Source organism: Dasypus novemcinctus, chromosome 1 (genome assembly GCF_030445035.2).
Source record: "Dasypus novemcinctus isolate mDasNov1 chromosome 1, mDasNov1.1.hap2, whole genome shotgun sequence".
Taxonomy (NCBI): Eukaryota; Metazoa; Chordata; class Mammalia; order Cingulata; family Dasypodidae; genus Dasypus; species Dasypus novemcinctus.
This window is the reverse complement of record NC_080673.1, coordinates 105,208,554-105,222,281: the sequence shown is the minus strand read 5'-3', so window position 1 is coordinate 105,222,281 and position 13,728 is coordinate 105,208,554. Positions and strand designations below refer to the sequence as shown.

At 36.2% G+C, this 13,728-nt stretch overlaps 1 pseudogene; it reads right to left on the bottom strand.

Annotated features, from left to right (window-relative positions):
- Positions 1-10,381, bottom strand: part of LOC131279723 (secretory carrier-associated membrane protein 2 pseudogene) — a 29,582-nt pseudogene extending 19,201 nt beyond the window's left edge.
- Between the last annotated feature and the right edge of the window lie 3,347 nt (positions 10,382-13,728).

Here is a 13,728-nt window from a genome sequence, read left to right as displayed (position 1 = left end):
ATTTACACAACAGCTTTGAAAATTATGTTCACACAAAAACCTACATGCAAGTGTTTCCATCAGCTTTATGAATTGCAAATGATCGGAAACAATCAAGTCCTTCAATAAGTGAATGGAAAAATAAACATTCTTCCATCCATACAATGGGATATTATTCAGTGACTAAAAGGAATGCACTTTCAACATGCAAAGGCAGGACTAATGAATATAATATATTATTCTGGGTGAGATACTGGAACAAAATAAAAATGGATATTAGATAAAAACTAAAGAAATCCAAATAAGGTATGGACTTCAGATAATAATATATCAATATTGGTTCATGTGAGGGTTAACTTTATTTCTCAATTTGGCTAGCTTATGGTGTCCATTTGTTCAGTTAAACACTGGTCTGTTGTTACTGTGGAGGTATTTCATAAATAGGATTAGCATCAACAATCAGTTGACCTTAAATAAACCACATATGATTACCCTCCATATGTGGGTGGGCCTCATTCAATCTGTTGGTGGTACTAACAGAAAGAACTGAGAGTTTCAGAGATCAGAAGAATTTCTGCCTCAAGACTTCAACATTACCTTTACCGGAATTTCCAGTCGACAGCCTGGCATATGGATTCTGACTGTCAGGATAACACCTGTGAAAGCTACCCCCTTATAATAAATATCCTTATATATGTACATACATACTGATAGTTCTTTTTCCCTGAAGAACTCTGAATTATTCAGTTCATCAACTGTGGCAAAAATACCCTACTAATGTAAGATGTGAGCAACAGTGGAAACTGGGTATCAAGTATATGGGAATCTATGTACTCTATTTACAACTTTTCTATAAATCTAAAATTAATCTACAAGTAAAGGTTTATTGAAAAAAGATCTTTAGTTTTAGTAACGAGAATGCCTTCCTTTGCATACCTGTAATAAAGCGTATTTTAAAATTAGATAAATTCTCTCTCTGTTTTTGCCTTAGAAACAATGCTTAGTAATCATCTTTCATACATACATCTTTGTATGAATGTTCACTGATTTCTTTAGGAATGCAAATCACGGGAAGAGTGATTATGATAAAAATAAAAATTTAACTGGGAGTAAGAAGAAAAGTAAAAGATGGGGAAAGCATGCACAAACAACACAAAGAAAGGTCACAGTGGCTATGTTAATATGAAGAAAAGTAGATATCAGCACAGGGAATGTTACCAGAGATAAAGAAGGGCACTTTATAATAATAAAGAGGTGAATTCAAAAAATAAATAGAAAGACCCTAAATGTGTATGTAATTAATAACAGAGTTTCAAAAAACCCTGAAGAAAAAATTAATAAAACGTAAATGAGAAATAAACAAATCAAAATCATTGTTGGAGATTTCAACATTCCTCTAATTATTGATAGAACAGATATTCAGATAATGAGTTGTACTCATCATTAGAATAATCCACCCCACAAAAGTAGAATATACATTCTCATCAAGTGCCAATGTTGGATCATAAAACTAGTCTGAATAAATGTAAAAGCATTGAAATCATATTAAACTATGTCCTCTACTCTCAAAAGAATAAAGTAGAAATCAATAACAGAGATCCGGAAATTTCCTCAATTGTTTGGAAATAAACCATTACAGTTTAAATAACTCATTGGTCAAAGAGATTTTAGAGATGGAAAGGAATAGTCTCTCAGGGGGAATGAAGCTTCAAGTGAATCTCAAATGATAAACAGATATTAGGCAAGTAAAGAAGGAATAGGAGAATACTTAATATGAAAGAAAAAGAATATGCAAAGGTAAAGTGACATAAGAAGACATGATGACCTTGAGGAACGAAATATTTTAATTTATGACTAAAGAGTAGTGCAAGCTTGGTGAACCAGCACAAAACTAGGTCAGATAGGCTCATAGAGTTAAAAGTGGTGTGACATTTATCCTGAAAACTCTTAAGACCTAATGGACTATTTGAGAAGGGAAGTGATGATCATATTTACAAAGAACTCTTATATGGCAGTGATGAGGATGAATTCAGTGGGAATGAAATTGAAAGCCAGCAATGAGAAAGGAAGTGAATAGGGAGGGAAATGAATGATGCTCTAGCATAAATGGATTAAAGTTGGAATGACTTTTTTATTAAGGGTAATGAATACTTTTCTAATAATTAGTATCCAATAATGGTACAGTTTACAATGTCATAGAGATCTCTCTTTAAAAGGAATCAGTATATGCGTAGATGACCATCTGGTAAGGATAGTGTTTTGTTTGCCAAACGGCTGCTAATGCAAAATACCAGAAATGTTGTTGGCTTTTATAAAGGGTATTTATTTGGGGTAAAAACTCACAGTTCCAAGGCCATGAAAAGTCCAACTCAAGGCACCGTAAGAGGTGCTTTCTTACCAAAGTCAGCTGCGGCAGCTGGCTCAGTCGGTAGAGGTGGGGTCTGGCTGCGGACGAGGGGTCGGTCCAGCTTAGGACGAGGGGTCGGTCCCACTTGGGATGAGCGGTCGGTCCGGCAGCAGACGAGGGGTCGGTCTCACAGGGGTTGCGCGGTTCGGCTGACGGGGTCGCCCGGCGAAGCCGGCGACGAAGGGGTCGCCCGGAGAAGCAGGCGACGAACTGTGGACAAGGGAGGCCAGGCCCTTGTCGGGGGCTCTCAGGACTGGAGGGCGCACGGCAGAAGAACTACCGCGGAGACAAGGTAAACACGCAAGTCCACTTTATTGAGGGAGAGGCAACAGTTTTATAGGGGCTGGGGAAGGCTGATTGGTCGAAGCCACGCCCTGTTCTGATTGGTTGCCGGCAAAAGGTCAGTGGGCGGTGCTGGACGGGGGAGGGGTGGTGGTTAGGGATTGGCTGTCGCTGTTGCTGGGGGAAGGGGCAGGGTTTAGGGATTGGTGGCTGCTGTTGCTGGGGTGGAGGGCAGACTTGAGTTTCCCGCCCACGCCTGGCTGTTGCTACTGTCCGGGGGAGGGAAAAGGGCAGACTGGAATTTTCCGCCCTGCGCCTGGGCAGGGAGAAAGAAGAAGAAGGGTGCTGCCCCACAGGCATCGTGTGGCGCCATCCGGGAGGAGGGGCGGCCGCAGAAGCATGGCTGCCGAGAAGGGGAGACCCGAGGGCACTCTGCGCCCATGCCGAGTTCCCTTCAGGGGTGGCGGTGAGTCCGACCAGCTACCCTATTATGGGGGCAGCAGCTTGGCCTACCGCGGCCGCTCCCCTGCCAGGCCAGCAAACCACACTTCAGCCCGAGGGGTGACCGCAGTCAGCTACTGTTTGTCCTAGCATTGTTGCCACATGGTGAAGCAAGATGGCCGCCAATCTCTGCAGAGGTCTCTGACCTCCCTCCAGAATCTGCCATCTCTTGGAGCTCAGCTGTGAGCAACCAGACATAGAGCTAGTCTCTTTCCTGGCCTCCTATATGAGTCTCCACTGTTCTGCTCTCTTTCCAAGCTCAGCTGTAAACTATCAGGCATATAGCAGGGTTGGTCTCCTCTTGAGAAGCCCAGTCTCTTCAGAGCTTTGTGTTTAAGCAGTCCTCTCTCTCACATTGCACAATCAAATATGCTAGCCCCTTTCTTCTCTGTCTGAGTCTCTGTATCTCCCTTTATATCAGACCCAGTAAGAGGGCGGAGACTCAACATGAATCATGCCCCAGTCAATTGGGTCTCATACCCACAGGAATGGATTAGTTTAAAACATAATATTTATCTTTTCAGGATTCATAAAATAATTTCACACTGCCACAGATAGTGTAAATTAAAAGGATAAATACAAGTCTAAAAAAAATTTAATTTAAAATTTCCCTGTGCCAAGAGGGAAAGAGAACACCCTTCCTTCTTTTGAGCATTTCTTTTTAGAACACTTGAAATTGTAAAAGCTTTCTCTACCTCCTTGAGATAATAAAAGCATTTCATCAATGTTCATTGATAAAAAGTTCAATGAACCTGTGATAGTTAGGCTATTGTGTCAACTCGGCCAGGTAATTATGTCCAGTTGTTTGACCAAGCAAGCCCTGGACTAACTGTAATACAAGGGCCATTTATGGACTTTAGTCACCATTGACTTTACTGCAGTGGTAAATCATGGATAGCTGGTTATAATTACATCAATCAGGGATATTGCCATCTGCAGTGAATGACGCTTAACCCAATCAGTTGAATCCCTTAAAAGGGTAAGTGATTCCAGTATTGAGAGAGAATTTCCCAGTTCTTCTTTGGCCAGCCAACATCTCCCAGAACTCATCAAGAATCTTCATTGAACTTTCATTGGAGGCCCTGGTTGCAACCTTCCTGCGGAACCTGAATTCGTATATCCCCACAGCTGCATGAGAGACTGATAAATCTCTTACTATCAACAGATATCCCTTGATTCTGTTTCCCTAGAGAACCCTGACTAATACAGAACCTCTTGCCAGTTTTGCATCTCACGAATACTTTCTTGGGGACCTTGGAGCCAACACTTTGAAATGCAAACATCAAGGAGGGTGATGTCCTGTCTCTCTGAAAGTTTAAGCCCAGGTGGTCAATTCTGAGACATAACTTCCTGCTTGTTGAAAAGATACCAGCAGTTTCATTTGTTGTTTGTATGAAGACAACATGTATGTAATAGATTGTATCTGCCTGACTATATAAAAGGGCTGAGATTCCTTTTTTCTTTGCAATCTTTTTAGTGGATTACCTGTGATGCATATTGTAGTATGGTTTAATACTTATTTGATAATGAAGTTGTTTTTTTTCTTTCCTATATATTATGGAGAGGAATTTCCGGGTTGGAAGGAAATTTTATTTTTAATTAAATTTCCCTAAAGAGAAAAGTTTCCTAAATTTTATAGAACACTAAATTTGATAGCTCATAAGACCATTTAATTATAATATCCAATGAATCTAAAAATTCAAAAGATTTATATTAAGGTATGGCATCCTATATTTTGGTAGATTGCATTTCCATGATGACCATAAAAATATCTCCTATTCTTAATCATTATTTATAACTGTGACCTTGAAACTCTCCAACCAAAAGGTGTAATCTATTCTCTCACTTTGAATCTGGGCTGTGTCTGGCCAACAGCACATGACAGAAGTGATGCTTTTATATTTTTAAGTGCAAGCCTGAAAGCTTCCACTTTTCAGTTCTTGGGAGCCCTGAGTCATCTTATAAGATGTCTAACTACTCAGGAGGAAAGTTCATTTGAAGATGAAGAGGCCTTGGGACTACATGGAAAAGAGTAATATATCCAACTATTCCAGCGTTCCAATTGAACCCAATCCCAATTTCCTTAAAAAGTTAAATGCAACCACAAGAAAGGCATTGGTAAGACCCACAGAAAAAATACCCATTTAATCCCTGCCTAGGTTGGAGAATTGTATGCAAATAAACTAATTGTTATTTCAAATCACCGTTTTTTTTTTTTTTTTGAGGTAGTGGGGGTTGGGGGCTGGGATTAAACCTGGGACCTCATATGTGGGAAGCTGGTGCTCAATCACTGAGCCACATCTGCTCCCGAGTTGTACTTTGTTTGTTTGCTTTGCTTGTTGTCTGTATATTTGTTTTTGTTTTGTTTCGTTTTGTTTTGTTTTTTCTAGGAGGCACCAGAAACTGAAACCAGGACCTCCCATGCGGGAAACAGGCACTCAGTTGTTTGAGCCACATCTGCTCCCAGGCTCTTTGTTTTGAGATAGTTTGCAATTCAGCAATGGATAACAAAAACATAAATTGGTACCTGGAATTGGGATGCTGCTATAATAAAAATCTAAAACATGTGGCATTAGTTTTGGGACTTGTTAGTGGACAGTTCCTAAAGTTACTCCTGAAGTTACTTAAGGAGATTATTAGTAGGTCTTAAAGGGAAGTGAGGAAATTAGTACTATATTCACCAGGGAAAATCATAGTAGAAAAGGAAGTATAAGTTATGAACAAGAAGCATAATTAGCAAAAATTACTTGCAGTAATATGGAATGCCAAAAGAGTATCAGTTGAAATTAAGATATAGCTAAGATTTCCATATAAAATGTTTAGTGTCAATTGTTTTATTTAGCTGCCCACAACAAAGTATAGGAGAAGCAAGATGCTCTAAAGAATGAACTGCTCCATTTTCTATCAGGAGTTAATGGAAATCCAAAGAGCCAGGACTTGCTAGGATCAGAGTTAAAATTGTTTCTCATATGCAGTCTCCTTCAACAAACAACTATCAGCCTGAAAAAAGTTCTCAGTGCCAAGATTCAATCCAGACCTCTGTAATAAATGGTAGCTTCAAGGTAAAGATGAAATTAAGGGTGTACAGTAAAAACATTTGTTAAAATGTTAAAAAGATATAAAGAGGTAATAATAGAAAGGTTTAGCTAGACAAATGGGATTCTAAGAATCTTCCGTGACCATCTAGATAAAAGTTCTTTTAAGAAAATTTCCCCACAGCACCCTGAGGAAAAGCAGAGAGAAGCTTATCAGATAGTTATAGGTATGAATGATGTCAAATAGAGAATACATAGTTTGATACATAGGAAATCCCCAAATTTTAAAAGAAATTATACATTTACGGGCTGAAAGAAACAGGCATTTCAAAATAAAAGTTGCCTTTGAACTTCCAAATTCTTTCAGGAAGGTAGCATGCTGGAAAGTTGTGCAGCTGCAAACAAAAACCTTTTCTTAAATGTAAGGAATATTTATTCAGAGGCTAGAGTGAAGAGCAACAAAGAAGTATTCCTAGAGAGCAGAACTGCCCTAATCAATGAACTCACAACATCCAACTAGCTGGGTTTCAGATTTGCTATGGATCAGTGACTTCTATGTTCCTTCTTCTGTCCCCCTCCCACTTTTGAGCATGTGTGGCTATGAGATCATCCTGTCTTTTTCATTTCCTTGAATGTCAGATGAAGGAAAGGAAAATAAATTGTCTTTTTTGTTTACAAGTCTTTTAATTAAGAGGTGCTACATCCAATGATTTAGATGATGAGATGATGGAACTCAAGCCAAAGATTTAATGGGATGAGACTTTTATGGTAGAACTGGAGACTTTGCATGTGGGCAGGATTTAAAATGTTATGGCCAGAAAGCAAACTGTTGTAGACTGTATTTTCAAGGATGGTTCTCTCATTCCATGGGTCATGGGTAAGAATTAAATGAATAGGATAATATGAAATTTAAAAATATATATATGCCACATACTTACATAAGCATCCTAAGTTAAATCAGACCCAGTGTGGATAACATAAATGAGAAAAAGAATATAAAACAACCAACAAGTGTTTTTGATTTACCTAATGAATAACAGCGACTCAGTTAATTTCAATAACATAAATTTTTAAAATTCATATTTTAGTGTACTTTTAGAGAATAATTCAATATTTGTATATATATTTTTATAAATAAGAAATAAAATAAAATTTTAAAAGACAAATTGCTACAGACCATATGCTTTTTCTGCTTGAATACCTAATATTTTGTATATAAAATATTTCTCATTGTTTTGCATTTTTCCTTTCCTTTAGTTTGTTGTTATTTCTGTTTATTATTTTTCATTTTTAAAATTGCCACATTTTATTTATGCATATCTATTTTTCCTGTCTTCTTTTATCAATGTTTTACAATATTCTCATTAAATTAAAATAAGATATAATATACAAATATAAAATAGTTTCTAAAATGCTAAAATTTCAAATAACATACAAAATATTAGGAATGATATATTTGCCTCAAAAGAGACCACACATTTTTGGGATGGTCTATTATTCCTTTATAACAGACTACTCTTTTGGGTTTTTGGTTTAGTTCTCTATTTAGTGCTTAAATTTCATGAGGCAATACGCTCAGTTACCAAAAAAATTTTTTGTAAAGTCAGAAACTCAAAATACCTCAAAAACTATGTAAAGGCAGGTAAACACTATATTAATGGTCTATATTTTGAATGTTCAAAAGAAATTCAGAGTCTCAGCAGTAAAGAAACTTATTTTGCAAAATATTCATCAATGAAATGTTTGAAAAAGAATGTTTAGGACAAAATAAGAAAAATAACCAATGGAACTATAAATAAGCAAAATTTGAGGTCTTTATTTAATTCTTTGTAAAGATTTTGGTAAAAAAAAAAAAAAACCCAGCCAAAGTAATTTCCTTTATTGAGCTTATTAACATCTGTATATATCAATGAGCAGCTATTCACCACATGTGGCTAAATGCTTGCAGGCTTCTTTCTTATGAGAGCACAGAGAGAACTGTTTACTATGTTCTCCAGATTTCATAGCCACATTATACAAATACTTAAAAATAATTCACCACGAACACATACACATAAGTTGAAAATAAAAGAGCAAATGTGTTTTATAAATGATACATGGCTAACATTAATAAAGGCAACTTTAACAGTATCATTTTCTATTTTCATTTTATTAACTTAAACTTGAAATTTCTTAAAAGAATCTACTCATAGGCCCAAAAAGGAAGACCACCTTTCAACCAGAATATAAAGAGAATAGCAAAAACAACTTGCTTGCAATTTTTCATTTAATGTTAACATTTACAAGTTCTTGCCTATATTCAAGATGGAGTTTTAACAGCTGAATAAAATGTCTTTTGTATCTGCAGACAGACAAAACAGTTGCCTTAGGGAAAAAAAAAGTATCAAATATGCCCCCTAAGACACATGCTGAACTCAGAATTACACAGCATGCATCTAGTCTCAAAGGATTGTGATTTGCTTTTCAGTCAAATGTTTCCTGCTGCTAGAAAAAAATGTAAGCTTTGTTTCATGAAAGCTTTAACCTGAGAGTTGCTACACTACCATGGTCCCCAGTGAAATATGTTGCATAATCTAAAAGGTAGCAAGAAACACTTGACTCAGAAAATAAAATGATCTTTCTGTTGAAATGTTATACGTGTGCCCTCTATAATTGTGTAGGTATCTATGCACTTTAAAACGTTCTCTCAGAAGCATCCTAACTCTGAAGGAAGTTCCCACAGAGCAATATGTGTATCCCAGTGGTTTGTGAATCATTTCTCTTATCTAATAAGCTCTTACAAATACACCTCTGGTTCCCTGTCTTTTCTAAAAGGTGAGACTCACCATGGGGCATTCAATTTTTCTGCCAAACATTTTCTCAAGAATTGTTTGTTTTTCTGCTTTTATATTTTACACAGACGTTCATGACTCCAAGAAGTGAAAAGAAATCAACATTCATATTAAAATACTAAGAAAAATAATTAAATAAAACTTCAAGTTTTAGTCCCATCTTTTTTTTTTTTTTTAAAAAAAGCAGGACTTGGGAATTTTTCTTTTTTACCTAGGACAAAAGGAAGATTATTCAAGGTGATTTATAGATGAAAATTAGCATTATTTCAAATAAAAATAAGGAAATAGTTTTGAAACTTTATTTCAATTACTTCTCAACTACTAAGGAGAATTGAACAGAAAAAGAACACAAGCAGACAGCATATACAATTGTAATTACTTGCCAACTTGACCTAAGAAAAGCTAGAAATTAAGCATATAAAACTGTAATAAACGTATTCTTTACCATGCATCCATAACAGTTATTTCTCTATAAAAGCTAAGGAAACTAGTAATGATAATAAATATCAATTATTTAACATTATTTATTAGGTTACATAAACAAAATTTGTAACATCAATTTAAATTCTCCAGTTAAGGATTTTTCTTTCCCTTTTTTTTTTCTTTTTTTTTTGAGGTACTCAGGCTGGGGATTGAATCTGTACAGCAGCACTCAACTACTGACCCACATCACTCTCATGGGTTGGGTTTTTTGTCTGTTTGCTTGTTGTTTTGTTTTGTTTCATGGAGGCACTGGGGACTGAACCTGGGATCTTCTATGTGAGAAGCAGGGGCTCAACTGCTTAAACCACATCTGCTCCCTCAAATTAAGTTTTATGCAAAAGGAAAATGTAATACTGTTCTTCCTTAGCATATATTTTCCTAATTATTTTTTCAAATTTTGAGAACTCTTTTGCTAATAGAAATCTTTTAATAGAGAAAGGTATATATTTTCTTTAATTTACTCTTTCATTTAAATAATTATACATTTCTGCCCATTTCTTTCCATGAGCTAGTCAAGTTAATTTGAATTATACTTAACATAAAATTATTATTTGGAAACTGCAATGAAAAGTTTGTTTTGCAGTGTTAGGATTTTTAAAAATTTTTAGCATTTACCATTCTAACCATATTCATGTACATATTCTTTCCTGATTTCTTTCTTTTTCCTTTTCCCTAAGTTGTCCATCATTTATTCTATCTCTTTTGTTACCTCCAAGTATTTATGGTGGCTGAGACTTAACAAACGTCAATGCCTTGAAATCCAATTCCCTTAATTTCATGTAAGAAGGAGAGCAAGGAGAAGCAGTTATAGTCAACCCTGAGCAAGCCAACCTTACCGAAGGTCGAAATCCCGTAGGATCCATTCTCTTTCCAGAAAACTGTGCTTATGTAATTAGGGCATAAGTTTATAAATGAAGGAATTTCAAGAAAGAAATATTTAATCTAGTCCTTGTCAGTCCAATTAAGTCAGGCAGACAGACTTTCATATAATGACTCAATTTTCGTTTCTAAAGCAAGCCACACTGACTCCCCTTACATATCAAAGACCATGCTCATAAGGAGTAATGCTGCTTAAGTGGCTGAAGGGCTTTTAAAGTGTGTGTCATAATTGTGTAAGGTATGAAAATAATTTTTATAAAAAATCCATGTTGCCTCAATTTTTATATTATAAAGTTTAAGATTAAAAATATCTCCTCATAAAGATCTGCTTTAGCATTTGAGAAGACATTTTTGTTCTTGACTACATGTAATACTGCTGAATGTTGCTGTTATTTAATTATAAGGGCTTTCATAAATCACAAAACAAGTGCTTTCATGTTTGAAAGGAAAGGAAAAGACAATCACAAAGCTTAGAAAAATCTTACTTGGAAATTCACACAATAAAATCTACAGCTGGAAAAGTAAAAAGCAGGCTGAGAAAATTATCAGTGGTCTTGAAGCTTTCAATAAATAGTTTTGCATCTTAACTAAAATAAGAAATAAAGAAATAAAAATATAATAAATAGCACAGATCACTGATTTATTCTAAAATATTATGTCATTTTAAAAAATGAAGCACAATACATGGACTTCCTAGTAAAGATGGAGGATTAAAACATGATTGAAAAAATCCTCTCCATCAACATTTAACAAAATAAAGAAAAATAGGAGAAATAAGAGCAAAAATAAAACAACAAAAGTAAAACAACAATACAAAATCTCCTCCCACACACACGAAGGAAATTCACCAGCAGAACTCAAAACCCTGAAAGGAGAACAATGAAATGTTCAATCTAAAAATGTAGCAGCCAAGGCTGGGAAACATGATATTATTACAGAACAGTCTTACTCCATTTCCACTACAAAAAAAAAAAAAAAATTATGAGTCAAGAACTTTCTGCAAATTCTCATCAAAACATTTCAATCTGACTGAATCAGTCTGAAGAAGTGATTTAGCAGTCCTGGGGAAAATCAGGCTTAAAAAAGTACATATGACATAGGGAAACATGAGCAAAATGAGAAAGTATCACTAGGAGTTTCCATTTTCCAAGACACTCTATTGTGTTAAATATAAGGCAAAAACTGTGGAAGTGCCATACCTTTAACCAGAATGAGTGGACCTTGATATGGTAATTAATAACATAATTTAATTAGACCTGGCCACACAGAATGGGTTACACTCAGTTACCACTGAGTCTTAGCCTTTCAACAATTCATTCATTCATTCATTCATTTTTTTCATTCATTCAGCCATTCTTTATTGAGAAGCTATTTTGTATCTGACACTGTTCTAGGTACTGAGACAACAGTGAAACCATGGTCAAGCCAACCTGATTTGTGGAGGGATTCCTCTATTTCTGTAACCTTTTCTTATGAGCCTGTTTAATTGCAGGTCAAATAACATGAATATGTTCAGAAAACACTGACTCTTATCTTTAGACAATCTTCCTACATGAGGAACAGAGATCACCTCCTTCAGAATGAAGATTACAAGGACAGGGATACAGCAGAAGCAACACAAATGCTAGAACTCCTTCAATAAGGTAGATCTGGCCTAAAATCCACTCTACCACATATTGACAATTCTGTTATTAACCATTTGGACCAAGCCAAGTCAAACCTCCCCACTTCTGTTCCCACCTCTCACTAATCATTCCCATAAAATCTCCCTTAGTGCTCAGATCAGGGAGAAACATTTAAGCTTTGTCTCCTGTCTCTATGTCAGGTGACCTTGCATTAAAACTCTTCTTTTCTCAAAATCCCAAAGTCATAGTATTGGCCTCTGTGCATATCAGGAAGCAAACAAATCAGTGAAATATCCCTAGTTTTATGTATTAATACTTTACATTTAAATAGCGAGAGGTGTTAAAAACAAACAAAAACCTAGTAACTTTATAGCATATTTGAATATGATAAATAGTATATAGAAAATTAAAGGAGAGAAGAGAGAAATGGCCTACAGGAAGAAGAGTTCCAATGTAGTCAGGGAAGACCTCTGTGAAGAGATGACAAATGAGCAAAGCCTATGAGGAGGTGAGGGAGTGAACCATATGGGTAGGTTGAAGTGGATATTTTGGGCAGCAGAAATAGTAAGTGCAAAGACAGGTGTAAGAAATAGCAAGCAACACAGTGTCACTGACATAGAATGATCTCAGTGGAAGGTAAGATACATGATAAAAGGGTAATTGGGCTGGAGGTGGAGATGGAGGTAGCCATATTATACATGATCTTATAAAATTGTATTTTGGCTCTTAGAATGAGAAGTGAAGCCATGGGGAGTTTTGATCATAGGAGAGATTTGATCTAAGCCATATGTTAAAATGGGATATTCTGACTACATTCTTGAGTATGGACAGTAGAAGTAGCTAACATGGAAAACAAGAAACCTGTTAGGAAGTTAAATCAATTAATCTGAGATAAGATGATAAAGTGGTAGAAGCAGAGGAAATACTTGGAAAGTAGAGTCAATAGGATTTTCTGACTGATTAGATGAGAATGTGAAAGAGAAGAGTCAAAACTATCTTCAAAATTATTACCAGAAAACTTCAAGGGTAGTATTGCTATTTATTGAGATGGGGAATAGTATGGGAGAAGTAGGTCTTATGAAGATGCAGTTTAGCTTTGAGTGTGTAAATTTTGAAATGTCCCTTAAACATCCAAGTGGAGAGACAGGAGTTTGTAGTTTAGGAAAGATATGCTGACTGGAGATAAAATATTGGACGTTTTTAGCATAAAGATAACACTGAAAGCCATCACCAAGGTGCTGAGACAGAGAAAAGAAGTTCAAAAACTGAGACTAAGAACAATTCAAATTTTAAAAAGATGGGGCAATCAGAAGAATGCTGGAGTCATCACAGGCACATGCTGAGTGGCCATCTCCCAGCCCTCACAGCCTACCCCTCTGCCTCACCTTCTATTATGCTGTTTCCATTCCACAAACTGGGGAAGATGTTAAGTCTAACAAAAAGGCCCTGCTATACCTTAAATCTGGAAACCAGGAACTAGCAGCCCCAACTGCTTATCAGAGCAGGAATTCTCAGTGGCAAGGTCCTCTTCCCCCGGAGTGGATAAAACTACCTTCAAAAAGTATAGATTTGTCTCTCTTCTATGGCATGAAATGGGGCATGCAGAACTGCCAGCAATTAACACCAACACGGGGCTGTTTTGGCCATCCTAGGAGACCATCTAGGATGGGACTTCCTCCCCTGCTCTTTTGGACTTCTTGTGCTCT